Source organism: Jaculus jaculus, chromosome 4, assembly GCF_020740685.1.
Source record: "Jaculus jaculus isolate mJacJac1 chromosome 4, mJacJac1.mat.Y.cur, whole genome shotgun sequence".
NCBI classification, from domain to species: domain Eukaryota; kingdom Metazoa; phylum Chordata; class Mammalia; order Rodentia; family Dipodidae; genus Jaculus; species Jaculus jaculus.
In genome coordinates, this window is record NC_059105.1 from 70,871,775 (window position 1) to 70,891,521 (window position 19,747).

Below are 19,747 nucleotides of genomic sequence, written 5' to 3' on the forward strand. Positions count from 1 at the left end.
AGCCCAAATAAACCATTTGTAATCAATGTTCTGATAAACTCCTCAGTTTCTTTTTCCATGACTTTCAATGAGTAGCTACTAATGAGAATGCAGTTTCACAGTATAGATATTATATTGGTTGTGAATTTATAAGCTACTTCCTGGTCATCTTTAATATGTAGGACTTAACAGTTCACTTTCATCTGTGTTCTCTCATCTTGATTAAAAATCTCCTGATGTACTTGGTTCTCCAGCAAGAACTATGGCTAAAGTCATTATTAGCCAGGCACCATTAGTAAAATATAATAAGCAGCAGTTTATGTGTTTGCTTTTAATGTCACAATTAACAATAACACATTACATATTTAAAATACAGAGAAAGGAGTGCTTTGAATGGTCTCATCACAAAGAAATGATAAAAACTAAAGATGATGACCAAGCTGGAGAGATGGCTTAGTGATTAAGGTACTTGCCTACAAAGCCAAAGGACCCAGGTTAGATTCCCCAGGACCCATGTAAGCCAGATGCACAAAGTGGCACATGCATGTAGAGTTTGTTTGCAGGGCTGGAGGCCCTGGTGCACCCATTCTCTCTCTATCTGCCTCTCTCTCTCGCTCTCTTGCTCCCTCCCTCCAACTTTCTTTCTCTCAAATAAATAAGTAAAAATAAACAACTAACAAGTGTACCAATGAAGAAGATGCCAACTACTCTAGTTTGATTGTTGACACAGTGTAACGTGAGTCCAGCCAGCACAGGTACCACATAACTACAATCACTGTCAATGACATAAGTAAAAATAAAAAGGCTTAAGCCTTCTCTCTGAAAAGTCATCTTTATTGTTGTTATTCAGAAGAGCTGAAATAGGTAAGATGGGCTCAATGTATCCTATGTTGGCTGGAGCCAGGCTTCATCTACAATCTGCACATAAATGGACAGAAGATACCTGTCCAAGGGAGTCTTTTTATATTTTCTTTGAGGCCAAGTGCTCTGCTCAAAAGTTCACCACTGAAACTTGGCAGGTGATGAGAGAGAGAAACAGACAGAATATAATGCCACTTCTTTTCTCCTTTTCAAATCTTTTGCAAATTTACATTTATATCCTTTTAAAAATCCAGATATAAAAACCCTGTGGTCAGTCAGAATAAAGTATAGATTAGGTCATTATGTGCCCTTTATACCTAATAAAGCTCCAAAAGAAACTGAGCTTCCTTGCAGGAATCTGATAGTTGGCTGTTGTAAATGCCTCCCTTCATTGGCAATTAAAGCAGACTCTTAAATCATCAACTAATATCAACCAAGATGTTATACGTGGCTCCAATAGAGTCATTTCCAAAGGTATTTATGTACGTAACAGGTAGAAAAGTGTGTCATTGTCTTTAAAAGAGTATCAGGGCAGGAGAGATAGCTCAGTGGTTAAGGCACTTGCCTGCAAAGACTAACAACCAAGGCTGAATTCCCAAGTACCCAAGTAAAGCCAGATGCACAAAATAGCATTTTGTTTACAGTGGCTAGAGGCCCTGGCACACCCATTCTCTCTCTCTCTCCTCTGCTTGAAAATAAAATTATTTTTAAAATTGAGTATCATTCTAAGTTCCATGACAGATTCTAACTACCCTCAAGTCCAGAATATGGTGTTTATATGTATAAAAGAGTTGGATTCTAGTCTTTGATAATTTTAAAGAGAATTACTTTTTACCTGTATGAATGTCCATGATGGGTGGCTCTTTAGTAACCAACAGATAGGGGGCTGAGCTAGAAGATGGGAGAAAGTAAGAGAGAATTTTAGAGTCATGGTTTGTGACTTTACTAAATCAAACACTCATTTTCATATCAAGTTATTTAGACTTCCATCAGAACTATCCTGACATGAAATTCAAATAATCTTTTTTTTGGTTTTTCGAGGTAGGGTCTCACTCTAGCCCAGGTTGACCTGAAGTTCACTATGGAGTCTCAGGGTGGCCTCGAACTCATGGCGATCCTGCTACTTCTGTCTCCCAAGTGCTGGGAGTAAAGGCGCATGCTGCCACGCCTGGCTCAAATAATCTTTTTTTTTAATGCAATGTCCTTCTCTGTGTGTACTAGGAAAGATAAATGGAAAGAAAGTGCTGTAAAAAATGTATAGCCTGTTGTGGTGGTGCTTGCCTTTAATCCCAGCACTCGGGAGGTAGAGGTAGGAAGATCTCTGTGAGTTTGAGGCCACCCTGAGACTCCATAGTGAATCCCAGGTCAGCCTGGGCTAGAGTGAGACCCTACCTCAAAAAAAAAAAAAAAAAAAAAACTGTACAAAATATCATTTGGTATTGAAATGCTTGGGAGATTGCTAGAAAGTGCACAATATTTATGGCATCCAGAGTGCAGCTAATGCTGGCGTGCCCATGGAGCACTGAACCCCACCGGCAGAACTGCCACACTGGAGAACCATCCCTGACAGTGAAGGTATGGGGGAAAATTCCAAATCAAGCCTCCTCTCCCCAGTATATTGGTTTTTTATATGCAAAGAGGGTCAGTTTCTAGGCTCAGGTGGTATTTAACACGACTGTTTTTGTGTATAGGAATGTCCAGAGAACATTTGAAAATGACATGTGATGCCAGGCATTTCCTTGTGTGGCACTGTGCCACAAAATCTACTCCCTCCAAACTGTCAGCATGCCAGCACCCCCTATCAACAGTGCAACATCCAAAAATATCACCCAGTCCCTGTGTGGGGGAGACCCAAAGAGAAAGAAGAGTGCTTGCTCAGCAGGAGGCAGGGTTTGGAGGAGCAAAAGAAACAGTGAGCCATTCCCACAGAGGCCTGTGATCCTTCTTAAGTAGTTTCATGTGGATTCCTTGTTGAAATCTGCTATTTCTAGTCCTAAACCTCTGGCCAATCTGGTGAAGCAGGTTTGGGTATGACAACAGTCTCTGCTTCCAGCCCGCCCCACTCCCAGATTCCATGCTTCACTTCGAAGTGCTGCAAACACATCTCGTAGGCTCAGTCGAAGTCATGCATCTTGTCTTAAAGAAAAGCTGGGAGAGTCCAAGCATCTTCAAGTCCCACAGTGCAGGCTGGAGGCGGGCTCTGTTACTTCCAAAACAGGCTTCAGATGTTAACCATCCTGAACAAACAGAAGGAACATGCCCATGCTAATTAGCTGGCCAGCTTCCTTCCACAGAAGTTAAACACCATGGGATTTTGGAGCCAAGAGTGATTGCTTGGAGGAGGCTTTTTTAAAAATTTTATTTGTTATTATTATTTTTTATTAACAACTTCCATGATTATAAAAAATATACCATGGCAATACCCTCCCTTCCCCCACCTTCCCCTTTGAAATTCCATTCTCCATCATATCCTCTCCCCATCTCAATCAGTCTCTCTTTTATCTTGATGTCATGATCTTTTCTTCCTATTATGATGGTCTTGTGTAGGTAGTGTCAGGCACTGTGATGTCATGGATATCCAGGCCATTTTGTGTCTGGGGCGAGCACGTTGTAAAGAGTCCCACCCTTCCTTTGGCTCTTACATGCTTTCTGCCACCTCTTCCGCAATAGACCCTGAGCCTTGGAAGGTGTGATAGAGATATTGCAGTACTGAGCACTCCAGTCACTTCTTTCTAGCACCATGATGCCTTCTGAGTCATCCTAAGGTCATTGCCATCTGCAAAGAGAAGATTTTCTACCAAAAGTGAGAGTAGCATTAATATAAGGGTATGAGCATTAAGAGAAGTACTTACTGGGCAGTTTGATAAGCATATAGTATATACATTTAGCCAGACAGCAGCAGATGTTACACCCCTAGGGCTCACAACTACCCCTGTTTTAAGTTTTCAGTATCAGGGATGTGTTTCCCCCCCCACCCCACCCCCATGGAGTGGGCCTCCAGTCCAATCAGAGGGCAGTTGGTTTCCACCATGACAGACATGCCACTATTGCACCTGTTGGCTCATTTGGCCTGGCTGGCCAAATATAAGGCTTGCAGTGTCCACTGTTGAGTATCTTCAGTGGTGTTTTCTCTTTCTCCCATTGAACTGCATGCAGAACGGCTTTCTTTCAGGTTTCTGTCAGCTGGTCTACATGGAGGAGGTTATCAGCTCAGTTCCAGCAGGATTTCTCAGTGGCTTTGCAGCTCAAGTATGTGGAGTCTTCAGCAATAAGGTCTTACCATCTATTCCCAGTGGGAAACCAATGGCCTCGGCAATGGCCTGTAATGTTTTGGGGGCATCAGGGACCTCCCTGGCCAACAATTCACTGGAAGGTTTCCCACCCCTGGCACTGAAAATTTTCTAGCAACAATCTATGGCTCCTGAGTGTTCCATTGTCCTAAAAAGTAGGTTTCCATATGATTTATTTATATCCTCTTAGATTTTGATTAGCCCTCCCTCCACCTTTCCTTTATTAAATCTCTTCCCCTGACCTCACTTGGGCCTTTTCACCCCTATTAGTCTATTCTTCTACTTGCATATATATAATGCCATCCTATTAATTCCCCCTCCCTCCCTTCCTATTCCCTTTATATCTCTTTTCTAGCTTACTGGCCTTTGCTATCGAGTTTTCTTCCTATTCACACAGAAGTTCAATCATCTGTCGCTAGGATCCACATATGAGAGTGAACATGTGATGTTTGGCTTTTGGGGCTTGGGTTACCTCACCATTTTTCTGCAAAATTCATAACTTCATTTTTCTTTACCACTGAGTAGAACTCCATTGTATAAATGTGCCACATCTTCATTATCTACTCATCAGGTGAGGGACATCTATGCTGGTTCCACTTCCCAGCTATTGTGATTAGGGCGGCAATAAACATGGTTGAGCAAGTATCTCTAAGGTAATGAGATGAGTCCTTAGGATATCTGCCTAGGAGTGCTATAGCTGGGTCATATGTTAGATCTATTTTTAGCTGTCTTAGGAACCTCCACATTGATTTCCACAAACAATGGAGAAGGGTTCCTCTTTTTCCACATTTAATCCCAGCACTCAAGAGACAGCAGTAGGAAGATCACTGTGAGTTTGAGGCCACCCTGAGACTATATAGTGGAGGAGGCTTTTTTTAAAATTATTTTTATTTATTGATTTGAGAGAGAGAGAGAGAGAGAAAGGTACATAGAGAGAAAGAGGAAGAGAGAGAGAGAGAACGGGTGCACCAAGGAGTCTAGCCACTGCAAACCTACTCCAGACACATGTGCCACCTTGTGCATCTGGCTTATGTGGGATCTGGAGAGAGATCAAACCTACGTCCTTTGGCTTTGCAGGCCAGTTTCTTATCAGCTAAGCCATCTCTCCAGCCTAGGGAGGAGATTAGAGCTGATCAAGTCCTGAAGGGTGAGAAAACTGGTATGTCTGTGAGTAGAAGTGGAAAAAGAGGCACTGATGAAGTATTGAGAGCCAGAAAGCCCAACTAGAAGAAGATCTTTTAAAATGTTCAACAATCAAATATGGAGAGCTCTTCTTCCTCATTCACAACTAGGAGCAAATTATGTCCCCCCATAGTATTCTATAAAGCAACAGCATCTAAAACATACTTCTGTCACAGCCTTAGCCATGTTCTATTTAAATCTGTCTTCTCTTTCTTTCCAATCTGACAGCTTTTTAAAATAATGAAAAGCTATTGTATTTTAATATTTCTATAACAAATATGATAACACACAGATATCTGCCCAATAAATTTATGCTGCATGAATGCTTTGGCTAGTGCCTCTTTTCTGTGCCACTGACTCTCAAACTCAGCATAGGGTTTGTTTCCCAGTCAGTAGTTCACGAATGACGACACTAATTGAACTGGGACAGCTCAAGTATTTGCAATAACCTTTAAAAGCCTTTAGTATACACTTCTAAAGGTGTGTTTTAGAGTCCAGAGACTACAAATGTCCTTTCACGAGGCATCTTTTCTTGTCCACATCTTAAGATTACAGAAACATGAAAGGTAAAGTCCTGACATTAGAACTCCCTGGGGCAGGGAACCACAGTCGGACAAGTCACCAACATGATCTATTAAAACCCCTTCCTTGAGCTATGGGTGCAGATTCCACCTAGTATGAATATCATTCAAAGATAGAATAGTGAAGGTTGGAAAACATTCCTAGCCCTGAAATGCTGAACAAACAATGTAATGGGAATGTAGGTAGAAGGGTAAAAGAATCATGTGGCTTATTCTCAAGCAAAAGAAGGAAACTGGATGTGAGCATAAACACAAGCCAGGCAAACAGATCTGTGTCCCCCCCCCCCAACTCACATGTAAACCTCTGCTCCATCACTCACTTTAGATTTTGAATCCTTAACCTACCTAAGCTTCAACTTCTTTAATGGAAACATGTAGATAGTAAAATTGCCTACTATGTAAAATTCTTATGGCGATTAAATGAGTTGTAAGAAATTTTTAATGATAAACAGAATGTCTGTTATCCAGTGAGGACTAAATAGACATAAATTCTTACAGCTCCAGTCCCCACAGCCCCACAAATATGCTTGTAATTCTCACTGGCTTTGCCTGAGTTAGTCCATGAATGGATAGTAATGAGAAAATCATATATTATCTGTTTCAAAAAATTATTTTAAAAGCATCATTAAATTGGTCATAGAAAAATTATGGCTTGGATTCTTTAAGAATAAAAAGACAGGTTTTAGCTTCTAGTAATAATAGCTAGCTTTCTGAGAGAATTTTCAGCCTGGTTACCAGGAAGTATTTTTTTTTCTTTCTTTCTTTACTAAGAAAGGAACAATCATGCATTAAGGTATCATTTTAGATGTTTGTCATGTTTACAGATTTTTGTTCAAGGGAGACAGAAAGCAAGGGCCAGTGTCTCTTTGTACAAAATAAAACAGAAAAGAAAGAGCATCTAATGCACAGAGAACAATCCGGGTGAATGCTGTGTGGGTCTTATTCGTGGAACACGTGGAAAATGTGGATGTCGCACATAAGACATAACTTCAACAGCTTCATCAAAACAAGGACAATCATTGTAATGCTTGGGCTTGGCTGCTTACAGATGTATGAATTATTTTCTCATTGCTGGGACAAATACCCAGCTGAAGGAAAAGAACTTTTGCTCCAGCTTACAGTTTTAGAGGGTTGAGACCCTCATAAAGGAGAAAGCATGGTAGGAGCAGGAAGCCTGTGTGATATCTTCATATTAGCATGGAGGAGAGATTGAGAGAGAGAGAGAGAGAAAAAGAGAGAGAGAGACAGAGAGAGAGAGAGAGAGATAATCAAGCAATAGCATTTGGCAATACCTAAAGGACCACCCCCAGGTGACACACTTCTTCCAGTAAGGTTCCACCTCCTCAAGGTTAGACAACCTTCCTGAATAGTGCCGCCAACTAGGAATTAGGTATTCAAACACATAAACCTATAGTGGAAATTTTCTTATATTCAGACTACCATACAGAGTATGTGCTTTATATTTCTTCATTCAACTTGTTGTAGGAGCACAGAGGTAAAGAAGTGTTTAGATATAAAATCAGGAAGCCAATTTTGTATCCATATTCAACTACCTTGCATTTGTGTGAACTTAGTCAGGGCACTGAACCTTTCTGCAAAGTATAAAGTGTGACAAAAATACCGCACTGACTTCAAGAAACTACCAAGAACATCTAAAGAAATAATAAAGTAAATATACTTTGCATATGCTAAATCCATGTACAAGTATTAGGTGCAATTGATTTTTGCAAAATTTAGTGATTGGAAAATAGCACTAATATCTAAAGAGTGCACTTTTATAATAAAAGTAAATGACTCCACTATAAATTGTACTTTGTGTAAACTATGGACTTCAGTATTAGACACCATCTGGTGACAGTTAAGAGTAATGCAAGTTCACAGAGCACAGAGAAAAATGCAACAAAAAACAAGTCAGGTTGAACAGAGGACACCGAGAAGCTCAAAGAGAGACTTAGACTAAAATGAGCTGAAATGAAACTTGTTATATACCTATGACTGAGTCTAGAATATGGATTTTTTATTTTTGAAAGAGAGAATGGGTGCACCAGGGCCTTTCAGCCACTGTGAACAAACTCCACATGTGTGCCCCCTTATGCGTATGTGTGACACTGCATGCTTGTGTCACTATGTATCTGGCTGTGTGTGACCTGGAGATTCAAACATGTGTTCTTAGGCTTTGCAGACAAGTTACTTAACTGCCACGTCACCTCTCCAGCTCTAGAATAGGGATCTTTGGATCACAACAGACTTGGATCAATTGTAAATAAATTAGGAGAAGAAAATCAGGCTTCCTATTTATCTTTAACTCCCCACGAACGGCATAGTACTTAACAAGTATAATGAATGCCAATTAGGTGGGAAGATGAGAAAAAAGAAAAGGAAAAATAAAGAAAGAAGGATGATTGAAAGAGAAGGAACAATCTTTAAAAAAAAAAGAAAGAAAGAAAAGAAAAGAAACCTTATAACGCAGTTCATTCTGTGTGTTTTTGCTGCATTCTCTCCTTCTACTTGCCAATCCAAGTTGGTTTACTTGTTGTTGTAAGAACAGCCTTATGTCAATTGACATGGCCTAATAGGATGTATTAAAGGAACATCTCTATAAGTTCTTAGTCATGATCCAAGTCAGCCTGGACTCAGAGTACTTGGAAGTAGGGATAAGAGTTAGTACAATACAGGCCTGAAATTCTGGGCAGTTAAGTTATCCTCTACTCCCAAATGAAGGGCAACTGGCTGTTCCAGTCGCAGGTGGGTGCCACCTGTCTTTGGATGTTCAGTGATAAAAATGGGAAGAAATGAAAAATGTCTTTCTTAAAGCTATGGTCTTTGTGCACTGAAGTTCCTAGGTTTTCTCCATGTTCCCAGCCGATTATCATGCTTAGAACTAACAAACTGGAGATTTAACATTATTAGCTACCCTCTTAAATAATCAAGATCTTGGGCTTTAATTGCAGAGTAAACTATATAACTCTTCCCACTGGTTAGTCAATCTGAGTCACTGACATAGAAACACATTTTGATTTACACAATACTATGCAATAGGGCTTATTATGAATTTTACTTTTGCAGCTTTTGAAAATGAGATTCTGAGCTTGGAGTGTAGCTCTGTGGTAGTGTTTGCTTGGCTAGTGTAAGTCACTGCTGAAAAAGGGTAGGGGTCTTTTGCTGAAGACTCAGATAGATATATGTTACCCCCAAAAGTGGTCCAGTATAGAAGTTAGAAAAAAAATCATGAAACATTTATTAGAATCCCAAATAGGATGCCAAAATCATGGCCATCTATAGCAAAGGAGTGGAAATACATAAAAGAAACATACTGAGATGGCTGTCTTTTATGCTAATTTTTTGGAATTAATATATTTAAGGCTTCCAGCAAATACTGCCAAATGGTTTTTCAAAGTGCAGTAATCATCTTCAGTCTTACTCAAAAGTTCTGAGAACGCCTTTTTCATTCCATCAAACAGAGAATGAAAATCGTTCCTAAGAAGGATAGGCATTCCTGTGGCTGGACGTGGCAGTGGTAGGATGGCAGGAGCCCACAGAAGCATCTGAAGCGCAGAGGCAAGTGCAGGGCGCGAGGCAGGACTTTGCTATGCAGCACAGGCTGGCTTCAAAGCCATGATCTTCCTGCCCAAGGTACTGGGATTAAAAACTTGGGCCACCACACCTGGTTCAGTTCAGAGATTTATCTTTCCAAAGATCAGCTGAAATGAGAAGCTAGAGTGTGGCTAGAGGGATGACTTAGTGGTTAAGGCACTTGTCTGCAAAGCTTCAGGATCCAGGTTAGATTCCCCAGTACCCACATAAGCCAGATGAACAGGGTGGCACATGCATCTGAAGTTTGCAGTGGCTAGAGACCCTGGCACATTTATTCTCTCTATCTATCTACCTCTTTCTACCTATCATATAAATTAATTAAGTATTCCTTTAAAAAAGTTAGGATAACATTAAATTCTATTCAGAATCACCAATCTAACTGATTTTTGTAGTCCTTTCCATCTGGATCATTCTGAATTTTTTAATTCAAGCAATGTATTGGTATATCATCTCATTTACTTTCTATACACAGTATTTTTTTTTCCTAAATTTCTGTGCTCTGTTTTGATTTTTTTTTTCTTATTTATTTGTTTTGAGCCAGGATCTCACAGAGCTGAGGCTGGCTTTCAACTGCTGATCTTCCTGCCTCCATCTCCCAAATATTAGGACTCCAGGCATGCTCACCATGACCAGCTCACAATCAGTGTTGGTAGAAGAGTTAGGAAGTACAATTTCTGCAAGAATCTTTGGAATTCAGTTATTTAAAAATAACACATTGGGCTGGAGAAATGGATTAGCTGTTAAGGTGCTTGCCTAAGGACACACGTTCAATTCTCCAGGTCCCATATAAGCCAGCTGCACAGTGACATAAACATGCAAGATTGCACACACATGCTAGGTGACCCACAGGTCTGGAGTTTGACTGCAGTGGCTGGAGTGCCAGAGCACACCAATTCTCTCTCTCTCTCTCTCTCTCTCTCTCTTTCTGTCTCTCTCTCTTTCTGTGTCTCTCTCTCTCTCTCTCTCTCTCTCTCACACACACACACACACACACACACACACACACACACAGAGAGAGACATAAAAAAGAAAAAAAAGAAAAGGCCAGTCTGTTGGGCTTGCTTAAAAAAAAATAGCATATAGGGATGGAGAGATGGCTTAGCAGTTAAGGTGCTTGCCTTCAAAGCTAAAGGACCTAGGTTCAATTCCCCTGGACTCACATAAGCCAAATGCCTAAGGTGGTACATGCATCTGGAGTTTGTTTGCAGTGGCTAGAAACCCTGGAGTTCCCATTCTCTCTCTCTCCCCCCATCTCTCTGTCTCTCCCTCCCTCCCTCCCACTCTCCCTCTTTCTCTTTCTCAAATAAATAAATAAAAATAAAATATTTAGGACTGGAGAGATAGTTTAGCATTTAAGGTGCTTTCCAAGTCTAAGGACTCAGGTTCAACTCCCCAGAACCCATGTAAGGCAGATACACAAGGTGGTGCATGTGTCTAGAGTTCACTTGCAGTAGCTGGAGGCCCTGGTACCCCTTCTCTCTTTCTCTCTCTCTCACAAATACATAAAATAAAAATATTTTTTAATATTTAAAAATGCATAATCTCAATGGCTTGATAGAAATAAATGTGTGACATGATGAAAGATCAGTTATTATGAGTTTTTAAGCAAAGATCTCTGAGACTGTTTTCCTGTAAAAAGAAACATTATCCTAGAAAAAAAAAATTAAAGCTATTACTGGACTTGCTATTATTTTTAGTTTAAGATTTTATAAAAAAAATAGACTTATGAATAGAAATACCTCAAATGCTCTCACAATGCTCAAATTTGCATGACACGGATACACAGATGACAAAAATGTAAAATGACACAGAAACTTCAATGCTGGGGAATTTCTGGTCAAAATTAATTAGAAACTAACTTTCTCTAACATCCCTACAAAAACATCCTTTGTCTAAAGGCTATGTATTCAGAGGACTGTTACCAAGAGCTATCTTTTACTAGGACCCACACTCATTTAAACAGTTCTCACATGTTTACTTTTGCTTCTATATTTTCTGTTTTAAATTATGTTAAATTAGAATCCATATTGACTCCCCATTTTACAAGTGAATGCTCTTAGAATTTTTGAGGGCTTCCCCTACTGATTTCCTCACTATTTTCCCTTCTCCTCCACCTCCCCAAATAAAATAGATCCATCAAAGGCAAGTGTGGACATGAGATGTGACTGAACACCCCACAGTTATCACAGCCAGTTGCAACTTCCCCTCACCTCTAGGGTATCAGAAAGGGTGTGCTCTGTTTCTAGTAGCAAAGGGACAAGCATGAAACACTTTGGTTGGCTGTGCAAGTGGCAGAGATTAAAGAACATCTTGTGTTTTCATCTTGATTGTCGTTGTAAACTAAACAGATTACCTCTTGAGAATGGAGTGCTCCAGGCCTCTGTGTTCTGGTCTCTCTTAGTAAAAGTTGTATTATTCTGAGAACCCAGATAAAAGAAATGCTGTCCAGTGACAAATGGCCATGAAGATCCCTCCGCCAGATTATGCAACAGGCTTCCCTGTAGGCACTTACGTATCCGCACTTCATTATTGTGTTAGTTTCACCTTTCTCCTTGCTATGACCACAGGCAAGACAAAAAGTAACTTAATGGAAGCATGACTTATTTTGGCTCACAGTTCAGAGGAATGTAGTCCGTAATTTCAGGGAAGGTGTGGCCGCAAGAGTGGTTTGGTTCATGGTGCCAACCTGGAAGCAGAAAAAAGGGAATACTTATGCTAAGCATTGCATGTTTATTTGTTCTGAGACCTCAGCCCATCGTGTGGCACTACCCACACTCAGGGTCAGTCTTCTGTCCTTGATGAATCCTCTCTATAAATGCTTTTACAAACAGAGCCTCATTGATACCTGAGCTTTTTTTTTTTTTTAAATCAAATCACATTGACAATGGAAATTAAGCCATAAATCTACCTACCCCTTGTCAATAACACACTCAAACACATTACATAGCAGTTATATTTGATACCACTTTGCTACTGTATGGGGCACTTTATTGTGCCTAAGCACATGTTTCCGTTTTGGATCAGTTCATAAGAGATGAGTACATGAAGGGAAATTATATGGTTCATCAACATGTATGTGAGGCTCACCACACCCAAGTCACCTCTGCACTGGGCTGTGGTGATACAAGGAAACCCTGAAGTGTCGAGCTGGTCCCAATCCATGATGCCTTATGTCCCATCCTCAGTCTGTTCTTCTCTCATGTTTTGTTTCATATTGTGAATCAATTTGTTCAGAACTTCTAATAACTTTACTTGTCCCATATTCTGTGTTGTCCACAGTTAATTCAGTTGCCTCATCCCTGGTACCCAGCTTCCTCAGACATGAGCCACATGTTGAATTTATTGACAGCGTATGTTTTCAGAGTGTAAGGGCCACTCTCGCTGCCATGCTTTCCTAGCAAGCATGCACTACACTCCCCTGAACTGTGAGCCAAAATAAATCATCCCCCCATTAACTTGCACTTATTCTCCAAAAGGCACTCACTTCAATAATTTCTCAAAGTAAATGCTGCTGTGACAGGCAGTAGGACTTAGAATAAAGCACTTTAGGAAGGTGATATATAAGGAGAAAAACATGATGAAGAGGTCAAGGATTGCACAGAGCAGATAATTGAGAGTTCAGCCCACTCACCCACTGTGTACCCCAACACAATAGGCTGTCAAATCTGTCTTGGGCACTTGATCCATGCACAGATCTCTTATCTAAGCATCTTACCTGCTTCAATGAGGTCTCCCTGCATTTCTTGCTTTATGACACCCTCTCTGAATTGCCCTTCCATCTGCTGACATGTGACATGGAGAATATGCCATTCTACCACAGGTCTAAGCAAAGTCCTGCTCTTGTTCTCCTCATCCTTTTGACATATAGTCCATATGGTAAAGTTGGTCCTCTCAAGTGGTCTGCAGTCTAGTTTGAAATCCACCGTAGCCAAAAATAAAACAAGGGGAGAAGGAAAGAATGGCAAAGGGCAGTCATTGGTCCTTTTCCTTTCTTTATGAAGGGACTCAAGGGTAGAACGGTCTCAAGGCAAGAGCACATGGTATGCGCTTCTGCACATTTAAATGTTTGATGGGCTTTTCTGTATTATTTAAGGAATATGTAAATGATATTTTCAATATCATTTTACTTAAAAATATAAACAAGAATCTGAGGACTTCCATATAATTTCACTCTTCCTCCCTCACGCACTGCATCATAAAACCTGGAGGATTTTTCTAAAATTACAAACTTCTACTTGGAAAAACATACCATGCAGAAGGTATTTTCTAGCCATTTTCAGGCATGCAGGAAAAATGTGCAATTACAGGCTTCAACATGTCCTCCAAACCAGAACACCATTAGGCAATCAATTGTTGCCCAAGAGCTGCCAAACATTGGCTTTTCATGGGCCTACTAAAGGTCATCTCTGGCTGAGAATCCCAGATCCTGAGAATTTCCTTAGTTACACAGAGGGAGGTGGCCAGTCTGTAGGTCCTAACCCCATGAAAACACTAGTTACTTACCAATTGTTAAACTACCAACACTAGTTAAATCTTTTAAGCCCACTGCTAAAGAAGTATCACACTCATAGTTTGTGTAATTTGCAATTTATAATAAATCTTCAAAAAGTCCTTTGTCTGAGGCTTATTGAGGACTTAGTATGTGTTAAAATTTATTCTGAGTGCTGAGCATTTATAGACTGGCACAGTAATGGGCAGTTTTGTACTTTACCAACTCAGCTAAGCTGAAACCATATTTCTCAAAACTCTCTTTCGTGTTTGGTTGTGGTTTAGTGTGCTGCCCGCAAAAACATGAGTACGAGGTTTGAAAGGAGGGAGGGACTCAGCTACTCTGAAATCTGGCATAGGTTACCAGGCAATGCTGCAGCTGACACACAATGCCATGGATACACCTATGGCTCACCTTGTTGACCACAGCTAGCAACTGGCCAGCCGCCTCTGCAGTTTCCACCAGATTGTCTTCCTCCAGCTTCTCTGAGTCCTACGCCAGATATATATGTCTCCCCATGGTGATGGCCATCAGCTTCTGCATGCTTCCCACAGCATCAAAGCTGGAGGTGGTGGAGATGGATGTGGCTTCCAGTATGTCCTAGGATCCTCCTTGAAATTTGGTCTCCCCATTTCATGCCTTGAGTTTCTTGCTAACTGCTGGTCCTGCTAACTGGTAGAGACCTCAGGATCACCTCCAGAGAAAGACAGCAGTTTCTTTCTAGATGTCTTCACCATTACTCACAATAAGGTCTAATTGCTATAATAAATCTCTTCATATTACTCAGAGTGATTCCATTTCTCTGATTAAATGTGACTGATACAAGAAGATAGACATTGACTGAAGAATTCTATAATGTATTACACAGTTGATAATTGTGTTAAGGGATTTGAAAGAAAAATAGAAACTATGATGAAACAGTACCTAAAGTTCCTTAATTTAGAAGGGGAGAAGGAGGTGTCGGGGGAGGCCCCTTTAAATGAGCAGGGTTTTCACTCCTGAAAAAGGCCTGCATTAGTACTTTTCTAGACTTTTTGATGCTCTCCTTTGTTTGTCAACACAAAAAGAGTTAGCGGTATTGGTCTTCCTGTGACTCTTTGTTTTCCAGATTCATCCAAGAGCCCTAAATGTGCTCCAGTAACCAAGTGCTTATTTTTGTTTTCTTATCATGTTTTCATTTTCAATCTTTACACATCTTTTGAGGCTCATTAGAAGAAAAAAAAAATCTTTACCATTGCTGAAGTTTTAGTAAATCCCACTGCTTTCCCTGGGTTTCTTTGATCCAATCCTGTCATCAAGTCTCCTACAAACCTAATGAAGATGGTCAACATCTTCGGAATATGAAGCAGAGCAAGAGCTGCCATGCTCTGCTCCTCCTTCTCCCCTCGGCGCATAGGCCTTCTAACGCCAAGTTGCTCAAAAATCACACATGCACGCGTGTGCATGCACACGCGTGTGCGTGTGCATGTGTGTGTGTGAAAATAGTAGAATTCCAAAGAAAACTGAGAAATTCTTGGTCAAGAATATCCCCCAAGCTTTGCTGGCTCTGGAATGCACCCTGATTGTGGGTGCATAATGATGTAAATGCACTTAATGCTTCCTTATTGGATACTTTAAATGGCTAAGTTGGTAAATTTTAGGATATACATAAAAAGTCATCGTGTAGTTGCCCAAGGACATATCTTTAGGAAGGACCTGGAATTGTTGTTCTTGGCTATAGTTATTCTCTGTCAGCTGAGCAATTATTATGCTTATCTGTGGTTTATTTCAGCACATACTTGTCTATTTACCCAGAAATTGGTTAATCATAAACTTATAAACAGAGACTAACCCATGTGGTGAAAATTATAAGGCTCCCTTCCTCTGCTCTGGGCCTAGTTTTAATTTTTTATTTATTTTTCCTTGTCATCACAGTGACAGAACTTATATTTTAAAAGCATTACTGATATATAATTCATGTATCATACACCTCAACCATCCAAAATATACAGTATAATGAGTGGTCTTTAGTCTATATATGGAGTTGTGTACCCACCACCATAATCACTTTTAGAACAGAGTCAATAACTATTACTATCTGCAGGCATGACTCACATCTCATTCTAATTTTAATGTACAATGAGTGAGTTGGATTGCCTGACCTTGAGAGCTTCTCTTGTGCTAACATTCTGCAAATGAATAAGATGATTACTTGTGAATTAAATCTGCACAAAGCAATATACTTACAAACTTAACTTATTTTGGTTGTTAAAAAATCAAAGGGAAAATGCCTCTAGACAACAAAACCCACAACCAGTATGGATAAACACATGTTTGTCTACAATATGGTGAAAGTTAATTGTTCAAAGGCGCAAATAATGTAGAGAAAAGGATGAGTGTCATTAAATATAAGGCAGCAAGAATCAGAACTCCGCAGAGACTAGACGGCTGGGGAAGACCTTGCCCATCTTTGGAGGAGGAGGCATCAGAGCTGGTAAATACATCTGCACTCATTATTACCAAACACAGATGCCAGCTTTGCTACTACACAAACCATGATCCTCCTGTGACTCTGTTTTCCAGATTCACCCAAGAGTGCTAAATGTGCTCCAGGGCCTATGTGCTTAATTTCTCATCAGGTTTTCATTTTTCAAAAGTCTTACACATCTTTTGAGGACCATTAGGAAAAAAAAAAAAAAAAAACCCTTCACCATTGCTGAAGTGTTAGTAAACCACACTGCTTTCCTTGGGTTTCTCTCAGACTATTCAGTCCTGGTTCTCCTCTTTCTTCATCCTTTCCTCTTTACATCTTGGTCTGCCTGTCTTCTTCCAGTTGCGGATTTCCTAGAGCAACTTTCTGAAAACAACAAAAAGAATTTCAGCAACAAAAGAGTTGGCAAATAATTCCGCTCAGAGCATCAGCTGCTTTTATAAATAAATACAATTTTATTTAGATACAGACACAATCAATAGTTTGTTTTTGTCTGTGGCTGCTTTTGTGTTTCACTAACGGGGTTGAGTAGCTATGACATGGCCAATGTTAATGCAGATTCGAAAGCAGTTCCTATCTGCGCTTTTTAGTTCTCTCTTTCTTTATTCTGTACATGTGTGTATGTGTGCATGTTCATGTGCAAGTGCGAGTGCACACTTATCACACACATGCGGAGGCCAGAGGACACAGTTCAGGATGATCCGGTCCTCGCCTCCCACCTTGGTTTTGAGCCAGGCTGTCTTATTGCTCACTGCTCCTTTAATAGGCTGCCAGGAAAGGATCTTGCATCTGCCTCCAAACTTGGGTACTCAGAGTTGCACAGCAAGCAAAAGTTCACTGAGTCATCTTGTAGCTACTTTAATATTTATTTTGTTCATTATCTTTCATTAAATCTGTGTCTTTATTTTTCTTCGTCATGAGGACAGAGAATGCATATAGGATACTTTTGTATCCATTCAGCCATTTCATTGCTTGTGTTTTGAAGGTTCTTAGCAAGTAACAATTGAGGGATTATAAAGTTATTTTCTCTTTTGCTGTTATGTATGTAAAACTGTCTGAGCTAGGGCAGTACCTTCTAGCTGCTCCCATAAGGCATGGCTAATGATCACTCTTCCGTTGTCCAAGGTATCTGGATGAATGGGGCCTGGGTCCAGGTTGAGGTCTGAGAGCTTTGGGTTTGCATCATTCATTCTGCCTCTTGCCAGTATTGAAAACTAATGAGCCTCTGACATTTACAGGCCTCCTCGTCTTGTCCATAAAATAGGGATAGTATTAGATATGGTTTTCCAAGCAGAATGGCACATTCCTTTAATCCTATCACTTGGGAGGCCAAGGTAGGAGGAGTACTGTGAGTTCAAGGCCAGCCTGAGAGTACATACTGACTTCCATGTCAGTCTCAGCTAGACCAACACCCTACCTCAAAACAAAACAAAACATAAAACCGAGTAGATATGGTTTGTGAAACATATCCAGCCTAAAACTTGCTGATACTTGATATTTTCCTGTTATAATCACAACTTATTTTCATCCCTCCCTTTGCTCTATCCATCCAAGTGCCCTTATGATGAATTTCTTCCCTATGTATTTTCTGTTTTGAATTCAAAGATTAGAAAGTCAGTGCTCTCTTGGAAATGAGAGGGAGATGACAATAGATAAGGTGGATTCCTATTGGCTTGGCTTGCCTTAAGTCTCTTGCCAAAGAAAAGCAACTGTTCTACCTAGCGTTATGTGAAACATTCTCTGGGGAGATGACAACACACATCTATCTATTCGCTCCAGATAGGGCACGAAGACAGACCAAAGCATGATTGCGCCAGAACCTGTCCTGCTGATGGTTGAGTTTATTAGGGCTGTTTACAGAACAGAGTGAGGGGTTACTTATGAGTGCATGGATAACTCTAAGTCAGTTATATATTTAAAATAAAGCCCACCCCACGGTAAGTAATGACTCAAGGAAGCTGCCTCTTTGGAGCACGCTGTACCATGTGTAGGCAGCTAGACTGGTCTGAGAGTTCTCCTCCCTCCCTAGTTGTTTTCTTTTTTTTTTTAGATAGATAGATAGATAATAGATAGATAGATAGATAGATAGATAGATGATAGATAGATAGATAGATAGATAATAGATAGATAGATAGATAGATAGATAGATAGATAGATAATAGAATGGATGCATTAGGGCTGCAAATGAACTCTAGAGGCATGCATTACTGTGTTCGTCTGGCTTAATGTGGGTACTGGGGTATCAAACCCAGGTAAGCAGGCTTTGTAAGCAAGTGCCTTTAACCACTGAGCCATCTTCCCAATCCCCAGAGTTGTTTACTGTTTATATAATCTGGGAAGGGGTTCTTATGAGCTTTAAAAAATTTTTTGTTTATGTTTAATTATTTATTTGAGAGCAACAGACAGAGAAAGAGGGAAAGAGAAAGAGAATGGGTGCTCCAGGGCCTCCAGACACTGCAAACGAACTCCAGATGCACATGCTACCTTGTGCATCTGGTTTAAGTGGGTCCTGGGGAATCAAGCCTTGAACTGGGGTCCTTAGGCTTCACAGGCTAGTGCTTAACCACTCAGCCATCTCTCCAGCCCCTCTTATGACCTTTTAAGTTGTAGTTTTCCCAGACTTATTTACCTCCCAAGCCTCCCTCTATGAGGGATTGTTTGACTTCAGTGTTTCAGTTTGGAAGAAATTGCTACACAACACCTAGTGGTCAGTTCAGAAGGTCAGTGAAGTATATTAATGGTTATTGAAAACTACTAGCCTACTAGGGGAGTAAATGAAGCATGGCTGTTTAGAGAATGAATAGCATATCTTGTGCCAAATTACAGAGAAAATGCAGATAACCACAAAGTTTAAAATGAGCATTAAGAGCAAACTTGAAGTCTCCCAAAGCCAGCATAATGCAAATGTCAGTAGAATAGCAGTTTACTTTGACAATAATGTTATTTCATGGAGTTGAACACCCTCCCAAACAACAATGTCCTAAGTACTTCTTATGTACCAGTCTTTGCCCAGCATACTAGGCAAACATCAACTGAAACAGTCAGGTAAAAATTCCTCCCTTGTGGACTTAAATGCTAGTGGGAAGAAAATAAAATAACTAGGCAGATAGATGAGTAGATAGGTTTATAGCATCTAAAGGTGGCAACTGACACTGAGAAAAAAAAAGTTAGATGAGAAATATCAGAATGAGGGGCTGAGGAAATAAATAGCTCAGTCAACCAAGTGTTTGTATCTCAAGCATAAGGAACTGAGTTCAATGCCCAGAACCTAGTTTTAAAATGCCAGATGTGGTAGAACACT